Genomic DNA, 17,952 nt, shown 5'->3' on the forward strand with positions numbered 1-17,952 from the left:
TCAGTTGGCCTATATTCGCTATGGACAAATCTATACTAAACAGTTTTTGTCTCTCACATAGATTCCTTCTGTGATGAATAAAATATATATGATTGACAGCTGACACACTAGTACATTTCCAATTGCTGCCACATCTCCTCTGGTTAAAATTGAACCAGTCCTCTGTCAAGATGTTCAGTCAAGAAAGAATAATTTCAATAAAAAATCAAATGGATGTTTTAGATTTATTTTTTAATTGCATTTTATTAATTTTTGCAAGATTATGGCAAAATTGTCCTGTATTTTTTTTTTCTGGGAATATTTTTAATTATTTATTTCTATTTTATTTGTATGGATGTTTTTTTTTTTTATATTAATATTTTTTTTATTTTCCATTTTAAATTTAGATAAGAAACAAGGTTGCTTCACAAGTCAGTACGAGGTCCCTCTCCCTTTCCCTCCCCTCCTCCTGTGCCCACCCCCTGTCCTGTATTTTTCCTTCTTGAGACTGAGACTGCTGTGTTGTGCAGTCACAAAACTGTGAGTGCTGAGTCAGAGCTACTATGAGAAGCGCAGTGTGGGGATACTTAGAAAGTGGAATGATGGACTATGGCATCTTCAAGCCATGTTCATGGAGGCAGGGTGGAAGACGTGTTTGCTGTGCAGCTACTGAGCAGTTATGTCTCATGTTTCTCCTAGAATGATAAACAGTAGTTTATAACCATGTAGCCCCAGATACAAAATGTAGAGGGACTATGAACTCTTGCTCAATAGGAACCGTTCTCAATAACCATCACATAAACAGGGTAAAAGAGAACCAGTAAAACTGCAAGATTGTATCTGCACAATACAAGTATGTGTGCACACTGTTTCTACCCTCTGCTTACTCTAGTGCAAGAGTGTACCTGCACACATACAAGTGTGTGTGCACACTGCTCCCCTCAGCCTACTCCAGTGTCATCCAGTCCTGGAGGTAGATGCTGTTCCCACTTTCTTGTGTGTCCCTTCAGGATGGTCATGCAGCGGATTTTCACATGTAGATTTAGTGACTCCTTTGTACCTCAGGTTCTGAAAAGTTTTGTACCTGCTACAAAAGGGCCTGCTGAAGCTGCTGTGCTCCTAAACTGAGGAAGAGGAAAAGGGAGTTCAGTGGGTAAGCCAGACAGAGCTTGTATCTCAAGGAACAGAGGACACCGAGGAAAAGATGGAGATGAAAGCCAGCAGCAAAGCCCTGAGGACATCTGAAAGAATGTCCTTCATCAGCAACAGAGCTTAGAGCATAACTTTGAGGTTGGTAGTTTCTTTTTCCACATAGTTTGCTTCCAAGTAAAATTAATTTTCCTTAGGAAAGAAACTGCCCTGCATCCTTTTATGCCAAACCAATATTACCGCAGAGTTGGAGGGAAGAAACATACATACAAGACTTTAAAACATAAAACACAAAACCTTAAAATTAGACATTTTAATGTGGCTGTATCATATCTAGCTTTGTTTTTTTTTTTTTGGTTTTTTTTTTTTTTTTTTTTTTTTTTGGTTTTTCGAGATAGGGTTTCTCTGTGGCTTTGGAGGCTGTCCTGGAACTCGCTCTGTAGACCAGGCTGGTCTCGAACTCACAGAGATCCGCCTGCCTCTGCCTCCCGAGTGCTGGGATTAAACATATCTAGCTTTGTGACTTGGATCAAGGAATGTATCTCTCTGAACTTTGTTGTCCTAATTATAAACACTGAGATGATGCTAACGACCACATAAAGTGATGCGGTACCTCACACATAGGAAGACTTGGTAGTTGGTAACTATCATTATTTTGTTAGCTGTTGTTAAAATAGTAATGATAGTAGTTTTGTGTTTCTTCCCTCCAATTCCATCTCAGTATTTACTTGTTGATAATCTATCTTGACTCCAAGAGGGTACAAGTCAGCTGCCATCAAAACAAATTGTCTTTTAAACAAACTCTATGGAAAAAGGAACTGTCAAGCTTAAGTTATGCTTCAATAGGCCTAGTTAGCATATCCAACATATTAAACAGGTAAAAGCCCAGCTAGACAGCAACACATAGGAGGGATGCAGGTTTGGGGTTTGATTTTGTTTGCCCACAGTGGCCTGGGAACTTGCTATGTAGCCCAGGCTGGCCTTGAACTTGTAGGGCAAGTCTTACTTCAGCTTCCTGAATGCTGTTATTATAGATCTGCACCATGTTTTATTTTTACTATCTCTAGCCCCCCCCAAAAATGTAAACAGTCAATGATAAACTTGATTCTGGATGGAACACTTTTTTCCTAATCAATATAGAAACATACATTTAAAATTTTTATTCATGTGTGTCTGTCTGCATGTGTGCCAGTGCTCTCAGAGGGCAGAAGAAGCATCCTGTCTCCTGGAGCTGGGGTTTCAGTCTGCTGCAAACTGTCTGACATGGATGCTGGAAACTTGGATCCTCTTAAGAGCAGCCAGCACTCTTAACCACTGAGCCATCTCTTCAGCCCAGACATGCTTTCGAGTAAACTTCCTGTATGTTTTAACTGTATGCGTAGGTTCCTTATAAAAGGACTAGAAGTCTAAGGAAGCATGCTTCCAGCAATCTGTGTTGTCATTTAAACAAAAGCCGTACCTTTACTTACAGGATAGCATGGGAAATAATTCAAATAGTGTATAACTCCACTATGTTCAGTTGTAGTCATTTACACAACATCAGTTCATTGTTCTATCTGCTTTATTAGGGAGAGTGGAGATGCTACCACTAGTGCTACTGTGGTAACTCAGGGCAAGTACAAGGCAAATGCTCCATCAGCCACAGAGCTATACCAGCAGCCCCTCTACCAACTACAATGACCATAATTCAATCTAGATTTCAGGATGGGATCAACTGGAATTCACAGGCCTGACTTCCAGGTTTGGTTTGGCTTGTATGTTTTTGTTTCTATGTGGTTTTAGTTGGTTGGGTAGAGACAATGTCTAACTATTAGCCCTGGCTGGCCTGAATCCAGCTCTGTGTAGACCAGGCAGGTCTCAAATTCTCTATGTAGATCAGGTTGGCCTTAATATCACAGAGATCCACCTGCCTCTACCTTCTGAGTGCTGGGATTAAAGGCATGTGCCACCACACCTGGGTTGGTAGGTTTTTGTTTGTTTTGTTTTTGTGAACATAAAATAGGAGAGTATGATATCATAAGAACTGTCCCCAGAGCCGGGCATTGGTGGCACACGTCTTTAATCCCAGCACTTGGGAGGCAGAGGGTGGCGGATCTCTGTGAGTTCGAGGCCAGCCTGCTCTATAGAGTGAGTTCCAGGACAGCATCCAAAACAATACAGAGAAACCCTGTCTCGAAAAAAAAAAAAAAAAAGAACTGTCCCCAGAAATTTCCAAGAAAGTTAACTGCAATCCACACCACTGTCACCATCCATGACACTCCTTATACACTGTGGGTATCGCCTGAAGTCCTAGGTCTCTATTAAATGTGTATGTTGAGGATATTTCAATAGTGTACCCATCCATGCTATGATCTGGTCCTTTGCAGTCTCCCACTCAAGGATTTGTTGCTCTGTCATTCACTGAAGTTCTGTTACAAACGGTGAATCTGATTAATCCTTCTTAACGACATGGAATCAGGAGTTCTCTGTTCTGAGATAATTCCTTCCAGAAATGGTAATGTGCACATTTTGTGGTAGAAAAAAAATTGTAAGTGAATATAGTCCTCTCTTTCAAGGTTCTCACAGTATGGAAAACACATAGGAAGCCAACTGTAGAAGAATGCAGTTAGTAATTAGTTGCTGTAATAAAGTGTCCTTAGGATGCCATGGGACTTCAAAGGAAGGGTATTTCACATGCTTATGGAATGGAAGATGACAAGAAGTTGACATCAAAGTTGGATTGTAAAGAAATAAAGATTAACAAAATAAAGGAAAGACTTGCTATTCAAAGCCCGGGAACTTTTTTTTTCTCCCCTGAAAGAGAACCTGGAGAATTTGGTGAATTTCAAATGGTTTACAGCAGGGATTTGGGACTGGCTAGCAGAGGTAGGAACATTAAAAGGCCTCACACACGGGTGTGTGTTTCTTTTCTTTGTAGTGTTGGGCATCACACCCATAGCCTTGGTCACACTGGTTAAGTGCTCTGCCATAGGAGGCCATCTTCAACCTTTATATTTGAAGCACTTGAATTTTATCTGGAAGAAGATGGATGGACTGTCTATTGAAGTAGAAAGTGGAAAACCAGATTTATATTTAGAAATGCAATGGATTTGAGGAAGGACTATAGAAAGATAAAAGAGCAGAGGTAGTTAGGGCTAAAGCAGTAACTCAGGGGAAAGCAGGCCCTGAAGCAAGAGAGCGATTTCAATAGATTTCAAAAATTGTATGGACTGTCTCTGAAGATCATATCCTGAAAGGGCAACCTGGGGAAGGCTTCCAGGGAGAGCAGCCAGCAGAGCTGTGGGGGGAGGAGAGATAAAAAAGGTCCTTTTGGGTATCTGAGAGGATAATAAAGTGTTTGGGAAGAAAATAATATTAACAATGATTGAAAGATTCTAATCCAGCTTAATCTTTTTACAATATCCCCTGACCTATAATGACTCTGTCTACCTGAAGAGTCGCAATAGGAGCAAACGTGTATTCCTTAGGAAAACGATTAGGGGGAGAGGGGAGGGAGGGGCGAGGGGGAGAAGGGAAGGTTATTCAATCAGACTTGCAAGTGGAGCTCCAGGTGCTGCCTAGCGTTTTCCATTGATGTCATTTGCACCCTCATCATGAAATTCACCTCTGCGCAGTGATTTGTATACGGAGGAACAGATTTTTACAATGGGTAAAAGGAAGTGATTCCCTAAGGCATTTGTGGGGCCAGGGAGCAAAGCTTTTCTTCCTTCAGCCCCTCCCCACCCTAACCTAAAATAAGGTCTCACATCCACCATTAGCATTTCTGAAGAAACAGCACATTAAGTCACGTTAAGGTGTTAATGACCTATCAGATAGCCTTCATCCTGGCACAGGGACCCTAGGAAGTACAGAACAGCCAGCAAAAGGTCCCTGAAAGAAGAGATGATGCCCAGGTTCCCAGTGATTGGCATGGGGGAGGGGTAGGGGAGGGGATAGCTAAATGCTTTAGGACCTGTGCAACATACTAGTTCCAGGATTCCCTCTTGTGTTATTTTGTTTTGGTAAATCCGGGTTGGGTTTCTGGGAGATTTTTGATATGTAGCCAAATTTAAAGGTTGTTAACTGTGCTGTCTCATCAGCTAACATCACCACCAAGACTCCCACATCACACAGACACAGGAAGTCAGTGTCTTCAGGCTGGTGCATGCAGCCATCTTTGTTCTAGGGAGCCGTCTCATGCTAGACGCTAGGAAGCGTCTCTGAGGCAGATGTTCAGGGGAAAATGGCACATCAGATGCCCGATGAAGCGTGTTGCTGACACTCAAAGGTTCTGGGTGGCCCTCAGCAGCTTGTGTGTGAGTGTAATGTGGTGTGTGTACCTGTTAGTGTGTGTATGCCGTGCAGATGCCCCTTCATACACATGTGAAGAAGGCAGCTGCAGCGAGTCAATGTGTGCCTATATCCTTAACCCAGTCCGAGGAGTAAGAAATGACTTTTGAATCTCCTGTGAGATGCGCAAGGTTCAAAGTACTCAAGATGAATTTGAGGAATGAAGGGAAAATTTAAGTGGATAGAATAAAAGACCTTTATGGGCTGGAGAGATGACTCAGTACAAAAGAGCAATGGCTGCTCATGCAGAGCACGTGAGTTAAATTCCCAGCACCCTCATGGTGGCTCACAACTGCCTCTAACTCCAACTCCAGGGGACCCAGTGTCCTTTCTGGCCTCCAAGGTCACCAGGCACAGATATACATGCAGGCAAAGCACAAATGCATATAAAGTAAAATATTTCTTTTCCTTTCTCTCTCTCTCTCTCTCTCTTTTTTTTTTTTTTTTTTTTTTTTTTTTTGGTTTTTTAAGACAGGGTTTCTCTGTATCTCTTTGGAGGCTGTCCTGGAACTCGCTCTGTAGACCAGGCCTCCCAAGTGCTGGGATTAAAGGCGTGGGCCACCAACGCCCGGCTCCTTTCTCTCTTTCGATGTTTCGTTTGGAGACAGAGTCTCACTATGTGGGCTTGGCTGGCCTAAGAGTACACAGATGGAGCGGGGCAGTGGTGGCGCACGCCTTTAATCCCAGCTCTCGGGAGGCAGAGGCAGGCGGATCTCTGTGAGTTCGAGGCCAGGCTGGACCGACAGCCTCCAAAACAATACAGAGAAACCCTGAAAAACCAAAAAAAGCCGGGCGTTAGTGGTGTATGCCTTTAATCCCAGCACTCGGGAGGCAGAGGCAGGCGGATCTCTGAGTTCGAGGCCAGCCTGGTCTACAAGAGCTAGTTCCAGGACAGCCTCCAAAGCCACAGAGAAACCCTGTCTCGAAAAACCAAAAAAAAAACAAACAAAAAAAAAAAAAAACAACAAAAAACAAAAAAAAAAGAGTACACAGATGGAACTGATCCTGAACTCAACAGATCAGAGGCCTCTACCTCCTGATCCCTAGCATTAAAGGTGTGGGCCACCATACCCATCAAATTGCTTCTTAATTAAATACTAAATGCTTGGTAACAATTCAATGGCTGAAGAACATGCTAATTGGCTGCTTATTTAAAATACTATACCTTCTGTATATTTGGTGTTACACAACTTATGAAATATTTAATGTAAGAGTTCAGATATGAATTCAAGGAAAGGATCATGTCTTATTATTGTCGTCTCTCTCCACGATCCCAACTTGCCAGTGACTTTTGTAGCATCATGTAATTTCTTCTGGTCAGTGAGACACAGGTCTTCAAAGTCAACTACGCAGGGCTTTTGCTGCAGCCCTTTCCTACAATGCAAGTATTCACTCCTCATACTTCATGTTAAAGCATGCTGTGTATTTATGTTTATAGCCAGGGTTGTAAAGTGCTACTTCAGTCCAGTTCTCAATTTTGCCATCACTAGTAGGACAAGATAATGTACTTACTACTGTGCACAAGATAAATTATAGTATCATTAGTCATTTTCTAGGCAGATTGTGTGTCTTGAATCAGTATACGCCTTTTACATCGCTTTACATTTGTTTAGTGTTTGTGTGTGGGGAGTGGTATTAGGGGACAGTTTATAGGAGTTCCTTCCCTCCTTCCACTGTGTTTGCCCTGGAGATGGAACTCGGGTCTTCAGGCTTGGATGTGAGGACCTTTGCCTGCTGAACCTTCTCACTGCTTATCGCCTTTGTATTGAACGTCTGGTCCATGGGAAGCACGGGAGTAGAAGAACAAGCTAACTGACTTCATGAGAAGCCACTGGACAAATTCTGAGTGGGTACATTTTGTAGAGTGTGTGATCTCTTCAACAGGTCCATGTCAGGAAAGAAGAGTGGAAGCGGGAGGTGGCAATGTTGCTTTAAAGAATGCCCAAATACCACACCTTCTCTGTTTCAGTGTGGTCTATGGCCACTTGTTCTCACCCAGAACAATATGGAGGCGGCAGGGGGGGGCGGGAGGGGGCTGTAATGAGCAGCATCAGCACCTATGTCAGCGCCATCTCACATGGGTCCCACCCTCCCGCAGTTCATCTGATGCCTGCGTTTTGTAATCTCTCTCCTGTCCAAAGCTCTCCTGGAACAATGAGATGCTTGAAACCCAGAAAAACAGTAGCGGCCGTGGCAAAAATCTTCGTCAACCGGAAATAGCTAGTGGATAAATTCCTCACGGACTTCTCTAAAACACATTGCTTTGTTCACTCGGCCTCCCAGAAGATGGCCCCAGAGGACCAAGCACTCAGTCACCCTGGGTCGAAGGAGCAGCATGTACAGTACACATTGACTTTAACCTCTGCACTTTGCATTGACACAAAAGGGAAAGGTAACCTGGAAGTAGGAGCCGATGCACTGGAGGCTCTGGGATGTAGAAAGATAAATGCATTTGAAAAACTTTCTCTAAACAAAGAGAGCGTGGGGATGGTGTGCTTAAGTAAAAGGTCTTCCTGCTCCAGCCGTTCCTGCATGGGGGGCGCGGCTGCGCTCATGGTCCAAAGCTACCGACGAAACATTATGCCTACAGCAGAACCTGGCACTGTCCACATGGCTCTAGTTTTGAAGGAGTGACAGGGTCATTGAGGTTTTCAACAAAATTTTTAAGAAAAACCGAAGAAGTCGGGCTATTTGTAGCAGGGTCAAAGAGTCCTTTGAAGGAACCCCTGAGCAACCTACGTGTACAATTGTACAGTGAAGTCTAACTTGCAGTGAGGACCCTGGAGTGTTGAGGAGACCACAAATGTGTGCTAAGAAAAGCTATAGATGCTAAATGGGAGAGGCTGTCAGTGCTACAGGTGGCAGTGTGGCAGGCACAGGGCGGTTCAAGTCCATTAAGCACTTACAGGATGACATCATGTACCTCTGACAGAAGACGTAGAGCTTCAAAATTCACTGTTTGCCCTGCTGGGTTTTGGTCTCGGTCTTTTCTTGCTTTTCTTCTGTTGGTCCCTTGACAATGGGGATATTTGCTTTGTGTCATTGTGGATTGGGAGTATGTAACTTGTTTCCTGTTTTTTACAGGGTAAACAGTTAAGATTTTGCCTTAAGTTTTAGAAGCATCTTTGAACTTTGGAATTTTGAACAGTTTGGGTACAGCTAAGATTATGTCCCACCCCTTAAGCTTTATTTTGTGTTTTTTAAGATTATTTATTTTTTATTTATACAGTATTCTGTCTGCATGTAAGCCCGCATTCCAGAAGAGGGCACCAGATCTCATTACAGATATTGTGAGCCACCGTGTGGCTGCTGGGAATTGAACTCAAGACCTGTTGAGAGAAGCCTTTTTCTTGGTTTTTCCCCACCAGTCGCCTGGGCTCTGCTGCATTGTAATCCCCAAATAACACACAAGACGCTGCATTAATTATGAAGCTGTTGGCCTTGCTTGTTTCTTACTGGCTAGCTCTGACTTAAGTATTTATCCCATAATTGTTCATCTAAGTATTTCTCTTACCGGAGAAAAGTTCTGGATATCTTAGTTCTCTGGCGGGCTACATCGTGACTCCCCGTATTTCTCCTACCCAGAGTCCTCCTCAACTCCTAGTCCCACCTATCTTGCTTCCCTATTGGCCAACAGTGCTTTATTGACATATACACAGGACTTCCCCCATCAAAGACCTCTAGAAGAGCAGCCTGTGCTCTTCACCTCGGAGCCATCTCTCCAGGTGGCCTTATTTTGTTTTTAATTATGGGTAAATATATGTGAGTGCAGGTGCCCAGGGAGTCTAGAAGAGGGCACGGGATCCCCTGGAGTGGATTGCAAGTGATTGTGAGCCACCTGAGGTAGTTGCTGGCAACAGAACTTGGGTACTCAGCAAGAGTAATATATGCTCTTGACAACTTAGCCATCCCTCCAGCCCACACATTTTACTGGGAGGGAAGACAGAGACAGAGACTGAGAGACAGACAGAGAGACAGAGAGAGAGATACACCAATGACTGACAAGCGGTAACTAACCCAGTTAAATATAATCAAGATAAACTACCTAAAAATATATCTGTTTAGTTTTCTAAAATATCTTAGTAAGTCAATCCAAAACTAACTAGAAAGTTAGTGAGATATGATCCAGCACCTAGTATGAAATATGAAACCAGATTTGTTTCTACTTAATTGCATGAAAGAGATACTGCTTTAACTTTTCTTCTTCTTCTTCTCCTCCTTCCCCTTCTCCTTCTTCTGGTTTTTTTTTTTTTTTTTGGTTTTCTTTTTCTTTTTTTTTTTTTGGTTTTATGAGACAGGATTTCTCTGTATTGTTTTGGAGGCTGTCGGTCCAGCCTGGCCTCGAACTCACAGAGATCCGCCTGCCTCTGCCTCCCGAGTGCTGGGATTAAAGGTGTGCGCCACCAACGCCCGGCTGTTTTTGTTTTTTGAGTCAGGGTTTCTCTGTATTGTTTTGGAGGCTGTCCTCCTAGAACTTGCGTTGTAGACCAGGCTGGCCTGGAACTCATAGAGATCCACCAGCCTCTGCCTCCCAAGTGCTGGGATTAAAGGCGTGTGCCACCATGCCCGGCCGGTACTTTTCTTTTTTAAATTTTATTTTTTGTGTGCGTTGATGCTTTGCCTGCATGTATGTGAGGATGTTTGATCTTGGAACTGATGTTGCAGACAGCTGTGAGTTGCCATGTGGGTACTGGGAAGGTCCTGGGTCCTTTGGAAGGGCACCCAGTGCTCTTAACTGCTGAGCCATCTCCCCAGCCCCTAACTTCAGAGAAGAGCATAATTGGTGAAGTCGAGAGAGCTTGCACAAAGTGTTCATTGTTCTGGTGGAGTACATCAATGTTATTGCAACTCAGACTCTAGCCTCCCCACCAGTCTGACAAACAAAGCTAAATTTCAAATAGAACACATAGCCTTTCAAAAAAAAAAACATAAAAACATCTCAGCAGTCACATGAGAGAGAAGGATGGAGGGGACCAGGCACTGGCATAGAGTAGCAGATAGTGGGGTTCTCTGCTCTTTGTGTGGCCTGACAGTAACTCTTGCTTTAGTTTCCAAACCCTGACCTTCAGGAGGATGGTAAAGGAGTGAGTGACTCAGCAGACGTTTTTCTGGGGCTAGTGCTCTCTTTGCCAGGGATCCTTGGGAAGCCAGTGTCTCCATCTCTGAACTCTCTCTCTCTGAGATGATGTATGCATGGGGACAGTCCGAGTTACAAAACTAATACAGTGTTTTAAACAGGAATTAGGTCCAATGACCCTTTGACATGTGGCTGCCTCTGTAATCCTCTGGGATATGTGATATGATGTCAGGTGTAAACCCTGGCCTGACAGATCTCAGACATCATAGATCTTCATAGGCAAACAAAAACTTGTAGAGAAAGCAAATAAGGCAAAGAGAATCATCTGATCATGTGGGTTCACTCTTAACATTTTGTGTATATGTTAATTATTATGCCGTATAAACTTGTCATAACAAGACCTTTTTAAAAATACAGCAACTTAAGCCGGGCATGGTGGCTCATGCCTTTGATCCTAGCACTAGGAGTGGGGGGGGGGTGGAGGCAGGTAGATCTCTGTGAATTAGAGGCCAGGTCTACAAAGAGAGTTCCAGGGCTGTTACATAGAGAAATCCTGTCTCAAAAAACCAAATAACTAAAAATAAATAAATAATAAAATAAAATACCATGACTTAAACAGGAGAGACATTTCGCTTATATGGAGCGTTCTGGGCTGGTAAGAAGGTTCTACTGTATTCAACATACAGATCTGGTCTCTGGGCCCAAGCTAGGTTTGCTTTCACATCCTATTAAGAGCACAGGAAGAAAAACATGTAAATGGAAGGCCGGATTTTGAGGGTCTTATTTCTGTTTGTTTTTGAGGCAGAGTCTCATTGTGTAGTTCATGACAAATGCTAATTTCTCTAAGGAAAATATCTAATGGTGACAGAAATCATTTCTGTTCATATTCCATTAGCCGGGACTTAAGACAAATGGCCCCAGAAAGCTGTAATTGTCTGGTTAGGTGGCACAGAAAAATTACAGTGCTGCTATGAAGTGCTTTACCTATCATTAGTCTGGGTGTCTGAAGTTTAGATGTGCATAAAACTGTTGATCAGAGCTAGGGCAGGGAGTAGGGGGAGTTCAGGCGTAGAGTATTTGAACAGCACACACAAGGCCCTGGGTTTGATCTCCAACACACCAAAAAAGGTAATTCGTGTCATCTTGTATATTAGTTACATCTGCAACCTGCGGTTTCCCAGTCTTGATGCCTCAGAATATGGAGGCATGGCGCCGTTCATGGTAATGAGACAATGGGACGGGGACTCTCCATATGGCAGTGGGAAGAAAGAATGGTACTAGAATCAGGGGCTAGGCCTAACATCTAAAAGCCCTCCTCTACCGCCCAGCTTCCACCACCCAGACTCCACCTCTGAAAAGTCCGCAGCCTCCCCAAATAGCTCTACAGCTGAGAGAGATGTACATTCAAGGGACATTCTAATTCTAAACATAATATTCCACCCTGTCACCTATAGACTCTTGGCAGTCTTGTGATGCAAAATACATTCGGCCCAATTTCAAGAGTCTCCATAGGGCTGGAGATGGCTCAGGGTTAAGAGGAGCTTATACTGCTCTTCTGGATGACCCAGGTTTGATTCTGAGCACCCATGTCAAGTGACTTATAATGAGTTGTAACTCCAGCTCCTGGGGATCCTATGCCCTCTTCTAGATGTGAACAGGACTCCCACCCCCCCACCCCCGCTTATATACACATAATTTAAAATATTTTTTATTAAGTGAAACTGAGCTAGTGAGATGGCTCAGGGCTCATCATGTAAAAGTGCTTGCAGACAAACCTTAAGACCTGAGTTCGATTCCCAGAAATAATATGGTATAAGGAGAATACTGTAATCCATAGTTCTGACCTTTATATTCATGGTGTATACCCTCTTGCACAATACAGAAGCATATGAAGATTTTTTAAAGCAAAACCAACATACTAAGATTTTATGACAAAATACATTCTCCAGAAAGAGAATAGAATTCTATATAACATGTTATAATTATTTTGCTTAGCTTATACACACACCCCAAAAATCATATTGGGTAATCTTATTATTTTGTGTTTATTAGTGTTTTTGTCACAAAATGGCATCAGATCTCCCAGAACTGGAGCTACAGACAGCTATAAACCAGGATGTGGGTGCTGGGAATAGAACTCAGGTCCTCTGGAAGAGCAGCCAGATGTTAACCACTGAACCATCTCTCCAGCCCCATATTGGATAATTTTAAAACACACACACATGCATGTATGGGCGCTCAGGCTATAGTAATTATAGATTATGGTGATTCACCGACTTCAGTATAGGTAAGTCATTTCTGCAATGCAATATTTTCCCATGTAAAATAGCAATACTTTTTTTTTATTTGATTACTTTATTTGGGTACCTAATATGTGTGTGTGAGAGACAGATACAGAGACAGAGAGAAAGAGATGCAGAGAGAAAGAGATACAGAGAGAGAGAGAGAGAGAGAGAGAGAGAGAGAGAGAGAGAGAGAGAGAGAGAGCGCAGCTGCCTGCAGAGGCATTGGAAGCCGCAGAACTGGATAGACAGGCTGTTTTGAATTGTCTGACATAGGTTCCGGGAATTGAACTCAGGTCCTCTGGAAGAGCAGCAAGTATTCTTAAAGGCTGAGACATCTTTCTAGCACCATTTTTTTACCTTTTAAAATACAATGCGTTTTTTAACTTAAGAATTTTATGCAACATATTTCAATCATATTCATCCTCTAGTGTTTTTTCTTTCTTTTCTTCTTTCCTTCCTTCCTTTCTTTTTCCGAGACAGGGTTTCTCTGTATTGCTTTGGAGGTTGTACTGGAACTCACTGTGTAGACCAGGGCCTCAAACTCACAGAGATCTGCCTGCCTCTGCCTCACAAGTGCTGGGATTAAAGGTGTGAGCCACCAACACCCAGCCTCTAGTGCTTTTTCTACCTCCTCCCAGAATCCACCATCCACCTCCTAATTTTGTGTTCTTTTTTTCCCCCTCCAAATTTAATAACTCACCGAGTCTAATTGGTGTTGCCCATATACTGTAAATATGGGACCATGTGTGGGTGCATGGTTTGCCCTCCAGGGGCCACAACCTTAAAGAAAACTAACTTCCCTCCCGAGGAGCCATCAACTGTCCACAGTGCCTCAGTTAGAGGTGGGGGCTCATGAGATCTCTCCAGAATAGAATGTAGACTGACTTTATTTTGTGCAGGTCTTGTGCAGCAACTATAGTTGTAGGTTTATGAGTGTAGAGGTCCTGTTATGCTCACTAAAACTCCAGTTCTCCCTACCCTCTTGCTCTCACAGTCTTTCTGCTCCCTCTTCCATAAAGGTCCCTGAGCACTGTGTGTGTGTGTGTGTGTGTGTGTGTGTGTGTGTGTGTGTGTGTGTGTGTGTGTGTTGATATGTATGTCACATTTATGGCTGAGCACTCCACTAACATTCATTCTCTATACGTTGACTAGTTGTGAATTTCCATATTAATCACCATTTCACTGCCCAAAGAAACTTCTCTGATAAGGTCTGAGAGCTGCACTCATGGATGGATACAGAAATACAAATTTAGAAGGCAGGTTTATACTGTGTTCTATAGTAGCAGGTTCACTCCTGAGGCCTATGAGCTCCCCATTCATGGGTTCTTGGTCAGATTTACAGTAACAGGCATGTGTTTCCCATGATGTTGTTTGTTTGTTTGTTTAATTGGTTGGTTGGTTTTCTGAGACAGGTTTTCTCTGCAGCTCTGGCTGTCCTGGAACTCACTTTGTAGGCCAGGCTGGCCTAGACTTGTCTGCCTCTGCCTCTCAAGTGCTGGGATTAAAGGCGTGTGCCACCATATCTGGCTATGCGTTTCCTATGTTGTGGGCCATATATCCAAATCAGGAAGTGGTTGTTACCGCCATAACATTATTGCCACTGTTGCATCCATGAACATTTCTCAACACATATTTACTTTTCTTTCTTTAACAATTCTTTCTCTACCCTGTCAGCCAACTCACAAATGATACGGAGACTTATTATTAATTATGAAAGCTCAGCTTATAGCTTAGGCTTGTTCCTAGTGAGCTCTTATAACTTAATTTAACCCATTTCCACTAATCTACATTTCACCTTGTGCTTTTTACCTTTCTTTCATTCTGTATGCCTGAACCCTTCCATGTCTCATTAGCATCTCCTCTGCACCTCAATTATTTCTTCCTACTTCCTCTCTATGCCCAGAAGCCCCGCCTATACCTCTGGCCATGCTATTGGCCATTCAGCTTTTTATTAAATCAATCACAGCAATATATCTTCACACAGTGTACAAATATCCTACAACATCTTTCTTTATATCCCGTGACCCCAAGACAGGGTTTCTCACTGTGTAGCCCTGGCTGGGCTGGATATTACTGTGTAAAACAGGCTGGCCTCAAACACAGAGAGTTTTGCCTGCCTCTGATTTCTGAGTGCTGGGAAATATATTTAAAAATATTAACAGTATGACAGTTATGTAGGTAAACACTGGCGATACAAAGTATAAATAAATTATCCCCAGCAAATTTATATTCGAGTAGGGAGATTTTAATTTAAATAGTATATAAACTCCTTAAATGTGTTTGTATTTTAATTATGAAATAGAAATTCAAGTTTTAGATTTAAAAGGCCTCAGCAGTTAAGAGCTTTGTCTTCTCTTCCAGAGGGTTCAAGTCCCAGCATCCACATGGCCGCTTACAGTCATCTGTAACTCCCCAGGGTAACTGATACACTCTTCTCTGGGCACCAGGCATGCATGTAACACAAATACATACATATATGTAAACAAACACTCACACTGAATAAAAATAAATGAGCATGGTGGTCCACACCTTTAATCCCAGCACTCAGGAAGGACAGGCAGGAGGATCTCTGTGAGTTTGATGCCAGCCTGGTCTACAAAGTAAGTTCCAGGACAGCTGGGGTTTTTAGATAGGCTGTTACCCTGTCTCAAAAAACAAACAAAAAAGTTAAACAAACAAAAACACCTTTAGATAACACGGAGTCACACACCCAAATCCCGTGAGAGGTACTGATTATAATTGCTAGCTCAATGGCTGCATGGACAAATGGCAGACCCAAAAATAAGGAGGGGTACACGTATAGAAATTAAGGTGGACCTACAACTAACTGTTTCTAAGGACAAAGCCTCCCCATTCTCCCTGTCCCCTTACTTTATCTGTCAACCTCTGGGGACATGTGCCCTCTATCACAGCTGCTGTCACAGGGTTGCCTTGATTGTTATTTGCCTAAGTCCTCCCTGGATCATCTACCTCCCTCTTGGGGCCAAGGGCTGGTTCCTCCCAGGAGGACTATGTGGTTACTGTGGATAGGACTGAAAGCAGCCCTTGTTCTCTGAGACATCCTGGGGTCAAGATCCTGGTTGTTCCTGTTTGGCCACAGCTGCTCAAAGAGAGCTTGCATAATCATGGAAGCACATGAGAATATGGGCCAGGATTGGAAAGAGACCCCAGAGTCTTCAGGGAAAAAAAAGGAACGATTTTTTTTTCTGTTCTGTATGTAATTTCTGCCAATACTCTATGCATCATTTAATCCTCACCACAACCCTATAACTTAGAGGATGTTGTTTTATGATTAAAAATGTCATCACATCTGATATTTGACCTAGTAAGAAGCAGATCCAGAGTCTGAGTCCAGGTCTGTTTAGTCCACATAGAGTCAGTTTGTCCCAGGGCTTTTAAGTGGGGGGAAAATAGCATCATGTAGCATTAAATCACATATCAAGAAAGTTCTCTTTAACTTCACCTTCTTAAATGGAATGCTGCTTATCGACCCCACTCCCAGGGCTCAGGGACCATTATGGAAGAGGTAGAAAGTCAGAGCCACTGGATGGAGAGGTGTATAAGTTATTTCTCTGTTTCTATGATTAAAATGCCATAACCAAGCAACTTACAGGAGAGGGGGTTTAGTCAGCAGCATCTCTCTCTCTCTCTCTCTCTCTCTCTCTCTCTCATCGCTATCCAACTGGTGCACATGTCTCTCTCACCTCTCAATTATAATAAAACAAAAATATTTCTAGACATTGTCAAAGTCCCCAGGAGACAAAAATCGCCTTTTGCAGAACTGTTTATGAAAACTGTACTTTGAGATGACAGATACCTAAAAGTATTATGGGAAAACCTGAAGCTGGAAAACTTACTCTAAATAAATACTATTTGAAAACTAACTCTAAAAATAATAATTTACTATTTTTATGTGAAGGTTATTAATACACTCAGTTTCTTATCCAAACTAAAAAGTATTCAAACTTTAAGAGTGAAGTGCTAGTAAATGCATGAAATTCATTTTAATTTTCCTTCACCTCCCTTTTCTTCATGAATGATGTTTTAAGAAAAAAAATTAGGGGCCTGGAGAGATGGTGCAGCACTTAAGAGCATTCACTGCTGTCCCAGAAGTCCCGGTTCATTCCCACACCCACACGGCAGCCACAACCACCTGCAACTCCAGTTCCAGGGTATTCTACACCCTCTTCAGGCCTCTTTGGGCATTGTACACACATGTGTACGGAGACATGCATTCAGGCAAATACATACATAAAATAAAAAAAATAAAATCTTCAAATAAAAAAATAATAATTTTTAATTTATTTTTTTGTTTGTTTTATGTGTATTGACATTTTGTCTCCATGTGTGCCTAAAGTCATTAGAGGTCAATGATGTATGCTCAGCTCCAGCGTTGTCTCTGAAGCTCATGAGCTGCTGTGGTTAGATAAAATGGTATAACATGCTGGAAGTCACCTGTCAACAAATGCATAGTTATAAAGTATCTTTCCTTGAAGGCCCTCTCTTAAAGAGTAACAAAGTGTTAGTGTATCAATGCTCAGAGAACAATGAGAAGAAAAATGTCAGAATGCTAAAACTAAAGCCTTATTAAGACAAAAAATGGGATGCTTTGGAGAACTTAACTACAGGGTTCAGAGTTCAACTGTGTTCTGCCCTCATGTCCTTTAATTAGGTTAGGTGGTTTTACTTTCTTCTGTCCCACCAACTGCAAGGTTGTTTTGGTATTTGTCACTCAAAATGCCAAGATGATGAGGGTGAGTGACTCCATTGATAACTCATAATTGGGGGCCAGGGTGCAACCACACGAGAGACCAGAGACCAGGTGGTGGGGAGGCTGCTCATGGTCTCTGTGACTAACGTTTTATCAAAACCAGTGCGAATCAATCATCTCACGCTATAGTATCCATATAAAAATAAACTGACTTAAATAACTAAGGAAACATGTAGCATGAATTCTAATTAGTATTTGATAATAAAAACCCAGAGGCAGGCATTGGGGATAAAGCTGAAGATCAGAAAAGCAAAGCAGAGCCAGGCGTTTGTGGCGCACGCCTTTAATCCCAGCACTCGGGAGGCAGAGGCAGGCGGATCTCTGTGAGTTCGAGGCCAGCCTGGTCTACAAAGTGAGTTCCA

Source organism: Mesocricetus auratus, unplaced genomic scaffold, assembly GCF_017639785.1.
Source record: "Mesocricetus auratus isolate SY011 unplaced genomic scaffold, BCM_Maur_2.0 Super-Scaffold_100006, whole genome shotgun sequence".
In the NCBI taxonomy this organism is placed as follows: Eukaryota; Metazoa; Chordata; class Mammalia; order Rodentia; family Cricetidae; genus Mesocricetus; species Mesocricetus auratus.